At 33.7% G+C, this 6,198-nt stretch overlaps 1 pseudogene; it reads left to right on the top strand.

Moving 5' to 3' along the window:
- The first annotated feature begins 353 nt into the window (after positions 1 to 353).
- Positions 354 to 5,183, top strand: LOC114760398 (glutamine synthetase nodule isozyme-like; annotated as a pseudogene).
- The last annotated feature ends 1,015 nt before the right edge of the window (positions 5,184 to 6,198 follow it).

The following is a 6,198-nucleotide window of genomic DNA, read 5'->3' as shown; positions in this document are numbered from 1 at the left end:
GACATCGGAAGGTCGCTCTTCTTTTGGTCTAAAGAAAAGATTGGGTAGAATCCAAATTAATAAATTAAAAAAATAAAAAAAAAGGGATCAAACTTCACAATTTTCCTATTGAATTCCTATTTCCCCCCTTTTAAAACAAATCCAGACCCTTTTTTTTTTTTTCATTTTTCACGTTTTAACTCATTTCATAACCTTGCCTTTAACACCGACACCCCCAAAAAAAAAAAAAAAAAGACTACTCTATAAAAGGATCCTCATGTCCAGCGTAAGAGTCCATAACCCGTCAAGATCATAAGCTATATATCAAGATCTTAGCTTCTATCCTCTTTCTGATAAGCCCTAAGAAACTAATAATGTCTTTGCTCTCAGGTCTCATCAGCCTCAACCTCTCTGATACAACTGAGAAGGTGATTGCAGAGTACATATGGTAAGTTTTCTTCCTACGGGAATTATAGTATTATAACGTTGATAATTAGATTTATTATGAATCTATTTCTTATATATTATTATATAATTTCTTTTTTTATTAAATTTTTATTTAATTATTATGTCACTATTGTGATTGCATAGAATATGTTAGCTTTGATTAAGGATTTAATTATAATCCAAGGGTATTCAAATCTTGAGCATAGATATGAGGGCTGTTCTGTGAATAGGATGGGACTAGGACAACCCTGTCGCAATCCTACCCTCCTAAATAAAGATGGATGCTTTGTTTTTCGTCTCATATTCCGTGGCATCCTAAGAGGGTTTCAGTTCTGATCGGCCTGGATAAAACGAAAAGTCCAGCATAGTTTTTTTTTTTTAAAAAAGGACCTTGATAAAGCTTTGCTTCACATTTATCAAATATCACCGACTTGCAGTTTGAGCATTTGTTTTTCTGGTTAACGTATACATATCTCTGCTTTTCCAATCAATACATAAGAGCAGCCATGGATGCAATAGCCCTTAATCCCCGAGGCAAGTTGACTGCTACCGGGCTAACGGATAAAATATTAATATTTTATAACACAAGTATATTGCTCTTTCTGTTTTTATATACGACATAATTATTAAGTTGTTTTTTTTAAATTTACGATCTATTTTTATATCTATCAATTTATTTTAAATTATCCATACAAATACTCTTTCAAGTATAATAAAAAGGATATTAAGAAAGATGATTATGATATTTTAAGAAAAACATATCATATTTTTTATAATCAACTAACTTACCCAACTTTTTAAATCTAATAAATTAGTTAAATAAATTTTATATTAAGAACCGGAAAAGTACTTGTTTTTTAAATCTCGGTAAGATGTCTAACTCTTTTGGGCCAAAAAAAGAAAGAAAAGAAATAAAGATATCTGACTTTGATCTGAAGCATCAGTTATGTAACCAATGATTTAGCACTGTTTGTTTCTGTTTTTTCTGTTCAGAACAATTTTATAAAATTGTCTTTTAAAACACGTTTTGAAAACCAAAAAAAAACTAAAAAAATATGTTTGGATAATTGTTCTAAAAAATTAAATTTGAGAATAAACATATTAAGATTGGAGAGTGAAACTTCGATAATAACTTAAATTCTCAAATAGAGAAATAGCTACTAAGTAAAAACAAAAGATTTCCAATTTTTTCAATTAAAAAATAAAAATACGGAAATAAAAAAATGCAACAAAAAATTGTTCTGGTTTTTTATGCTTTGTTTGGATGGAAAGAAAAGGAGGCAGGAAGGAAAACTAGAAAGGAAAATGAGAAAAGAAGTGATTTTTCTCTTATTTGCATGAGGGAAAAAAAGTAGAAGGAAAGAAAAGTTGAAGAAAAATGAGGTGGGTCCCACAGCCCATTTTCCTCTCAACTTTTCTCTTTATATATAAAGAAAAAATGAGAAGAAAACATATTTTGCCTCTCTATCCTTGCGTATGTTTTTTTAACAAAATAATACCTATTTATTTTTTTTTCATTTTTCACTTTATTTATTATTATAAAGTCTTTCTTCTGTGTTTGCTTGATTCAAAAATAAAATAACTAAAATTGTAAAAATCCTTCTAAAATGAATTAAAAAGAAAAACAAGTAGAGTTGTTATTTTAGTTTTTTTAACATTACATTACCCAAAATGTTACCATTTTTTCTCTTTTTACAAATTATTTGATATTAAAATATAATAACATGATAATATATCTTTATCAAATAATTTGATTTTAAATTATATGATTTTGTTAATGTAAATATGGTTTTTCATTATGATATTTAATTTGATTTTAATCAATATATATTTTGATATAACAGAAATGGTATTTTAGTCATTTATATATTTACTCATTTTCTTTTCTTTCTGTTTTCTTTTATCCATCCAAACATAAGTAATAATTTTTTTCTCTCCAATTTCTCTATTCTCATTTTCTTTCCTCTTAACTTTTCTTCCCATCCAAACATAGGGTTAGTTTTTTAAAACTGATTTCTGTTTTTTTTAAAAAAACACCTGAGTAACATAAATTGCCCAACAAATTTTTTTACTTTTTTGTTTTTAAAAATAACAAACTATTTTCAAAAAAAACAAACACGATCTTAATCTTTTGATTGATCACTTTCATTACTCCATCAATAACGTAAGTACTGGATAGATAATACTCCTCCGGTCCTAATTATAAGACCCAATTGACTTTTTGAGGAGATTAAGGAAGTAAGTTAAATTGGTTATTCATAATAAATAAGTGTTGTCATTCCTAAAATATCCTTGCTAATTAGTATATTGGATAAAATTATCATTATTAGAAGGATTATCTTGGAAAAAATGCATAAATATAAGAGACAAAATGGATTGGGTCTTATAATTAGGACCAAATAAAAAGTCAAATTGGGTCTTATAATAAGGACCGGAGGAGTAATACTAAAAAAATTTAAAAAATATACAGAGAGTCACATACTCTTGACGGGATGGAGCATCCTAGGGTCATGTCGACTCCTTTGCCCTGTGTCGTCGACCTTCTGACGGTCCGAAAGGACCCGTCCCGTTACAAAAAAATGGGGACCAAGGCGAGGCAGTTGGACGGGTTCAAGATGAACAGCCTCAGTCCTCAGACACATTCAAGTGTTGAGCATTCTTCTTTTGATTTGGTTTCTTCTCCCCCTGTTAGTCCATTGGGTTCTCCAGGCTGTAAATCATATTGGACGATGTCTAATTGTTAAAATCATGCTGTGGGGTTGATCTGTTTACCGGGAAGACGCATAAAAATTGATCCTTTTTTCACATGTAAACAAACAGGATCGGTGGATCTGGCATGGACCTCAGAAGTAAAGCCAGGGTAAATGCTTTTTTCTTCTAAGGATGATTGATACTGTGTGAACCACTGGCAAAAGCCACTTGAACTCACCTCACTGTAAAATTTCAACTGTACACAGACTATTTCTGGACCAGTGACTGACCCTGCAAAACTTCCCACGTGGAGCTACGATGGGTCAAGTACAAAGCAAGCTCCTGCAGAAGACAGTGAACTCATGTTATAGTATGGTTCATATGCTCATCCTCTTGCGGTTCTATATGTTCTTATTGCTCTTACAGAAACTGATGAGTATAGTTCCCTTTCTGTTTGATGTATTGTCTCAAAGTCCGCAAGCAATCTTCAGAGATCCATTCAGGAGAGGCAAAAACATTCTTGTGAGCTTTTCTTAACTCCTGAAGGAATAACTGGTTTATGATTAAAGAAGCTATTCTTTCTGAGTAGTAAATATTCACTTACTGGTACAAATGTATTCATTAGGTGATGTGTGATGCTTACACTCCAGCTGGAGAGCCCATTGCAACCAATAAGAGGTATAATGCAGCCAAAATTTTCAGCCACCCTAAAGTTGTTGCAGAGGAACCATGGTACAAATACATATTCTGAATTTGAATATTTATGAATAATCTCTCTGTAAAACTGCCTTTTAGGGCTTCAAATATACTGAAGTTCAAATGGAAACAGGTATGGCATAGAGCAGGAGTATACCCTCATGCAGAAGGATACAAATTGGCCCCTTGGTTGGCCACTCGGTGGCTATCCTGAACCACAGGTACAAAAACTTCTCCATTCCCATTAGTGTACAAGTTTTCTAATGGTCAAAACTTGCCTGGCGGGTTTCCGCACAAATGATGGCTTGTATCGTATGAGTAATCTTGAGCTGATATTTGAACAGGCCCATCCTACTGTGGGGTAGGTGCAGATAAAGCTCAGGGGCGTGACATAGTAAACGCACACTACAAAGCCTGTCTTTATGCTGGCATTAACATCTGTGGCATCAATGGCGAAGTGATGCCTTCCCAAGTAAACATCATCACAAGGATTCTATCTCTATCGTTACATGCACCTCAGTACAATCTTGTTTAAATAATGTGCTTGTGTGTTTATATAGTGGGGAATTCCAAGTTGGTCCTTCAGTTGGCATCTCCGCAGGAGACGAGCTCTGGGTTGCTCGCTACATTCTAATGGTAAATTCAAAGCCAGTCTCATTAAATTACATCTTTTGCATATGATTAAAGTTAATGAAGTTATAAATATTAATAAGGATGTGTTGGTTTGTTGACAGAGGATCGCAGAGATTGCTGGGGTTGTGGTATCTTTTGATCCCAAGCCTGTTGAAGGACCTTGGAATGGACCTGCAGCTCACACCAACTACAGGTATTTTCATGACTAGTTGAGACTCGTTTTGAACTTTAGGAATGTTTCGACATGTGATAAGAATGGATGGACGACAATGACAGCACAAAGTCAATGAGAAATGAGGGAGGCTATGAGGTGATAAAGAAGGCCATAGAAAAGCTTGGATTAAGGCACAACGAGCACATGGCTGTTTATGGGGAAGGAAACGGGAGGCGTCTCACGGGGAAACATGGAACACCACATATTAACACTTTCTCCTGGGTAAGTCTAATTGTTTAGAAAATTGACTAGTATATATAGCTTCCACGTGTTGTTATTGCATAGAATCTGAGAAATAATGAATGGTATTACGTGTGATTAGGGAGTGGCGAACAGAGGAGCATCAATAAGAGTAGGAAAAGACACAGAGAAAGAAGGCAAAGGGTACTTTGAGGACAGAAGGCCAGCTTCTAACATGGATCCCTATGCCGTCACCTCCATCATCGCAGAGACCACCATACTTTGGAAACCATGAACATCATCCTCAACAACACCAACGTTGATTGTCCATGTGTGTCTTGTCTCTTTGTCTGTCAACTGCTTGTTTCATTACCATTTGGCTCGTATTTGAACACCCTCGTGATTTGAAAATAAGGCCTCTTACGGCGCTTCACGTTCATCCATTAATAATAATGATTACTTATTCTTGGTTCATTTTCCATTATCACAATTCACAATCGGGATGTGTCAAGGCACCTTTTTCTCAGACTGTGTTGTACTCCTTGAATTACAATTAAGAACTTGTTCAAAGATTATGTATTCGTTTTGCTCTAAATATTGTTAGCCGTATAATTATACTCTATCGGTCTTTTAATATAAAACCCAATTGTTGAGTTGGTTTTGATCTTAAATATAAGACCATTTCTCATATTTATTAATTTTTTCTAAATTACCTTATGGATACTCCCTCCACTATAATCAAGTAGAAAAGAAGAAGGGTATTAAAAAAGATGATTATAGTGTTTTAGGAAGAATGTGTCATTTTTTTATAATTAATTAATTTACCTAACTTTCTTAATCTAATCAAATTAGTCAAATGGGTCTTATATTAAGGACAGGAGGAGTATTACCTAAAATCAGTGAATGAACATCACATTTGAACTATATTATAAACAATGAAATTAAACATGATAAAACATTAAAAAAGGCCTTACTTTTGGACCACAAATAATAGTCATATATAAACAATAGATATGAAACACGAAGTAACACGCCAAGTAAAGACGTACGGTTCAGTTCAAAATACAAGTAAAACATACTCAGATGCTGTTTCGTAAAGAAGTACAAATGGGTATCATGAATTAGATAAACATTGCTTACCAAATATTGTTCTTCATTATTCCGTTCTTCAACATGCCAGTGAAAGGGGACGGAAATGGACGCCGTACTTGAGCTCCAACCGAAGAGCGACTGCGACAGAGACGAGCTCGAAGAAGAGGAGGCGCTTTAGGCTCTATCCATCATAGTTCAAAAAAAAAAAAAAAAATCGGACTGGTGGCCGTGGTTCTGCCCAATATTATAAACCCGGAAATAACTCG

Source organism: Neltuma alba, unplaced genomic scaffold (genome assembly GCF_004799145.2).
Source record: "Neltuma alba isolate B1F8T4 unplaced genomic scaffold, ASM479914v2 tig00010974_pilon, whole genome shotgun sequence".
In the NCBI taxonomy this organism is placed as follows: domain Eukaryota; kingdom Viridiplantae; phylum Streptophyta; class Magnoliopsida; order Fabales; family Fabaceae; genus Neltuma; species Neltuma alba.
This window is presented reverse-complemented; position numbering and strand designations above follow the sequence as displayed.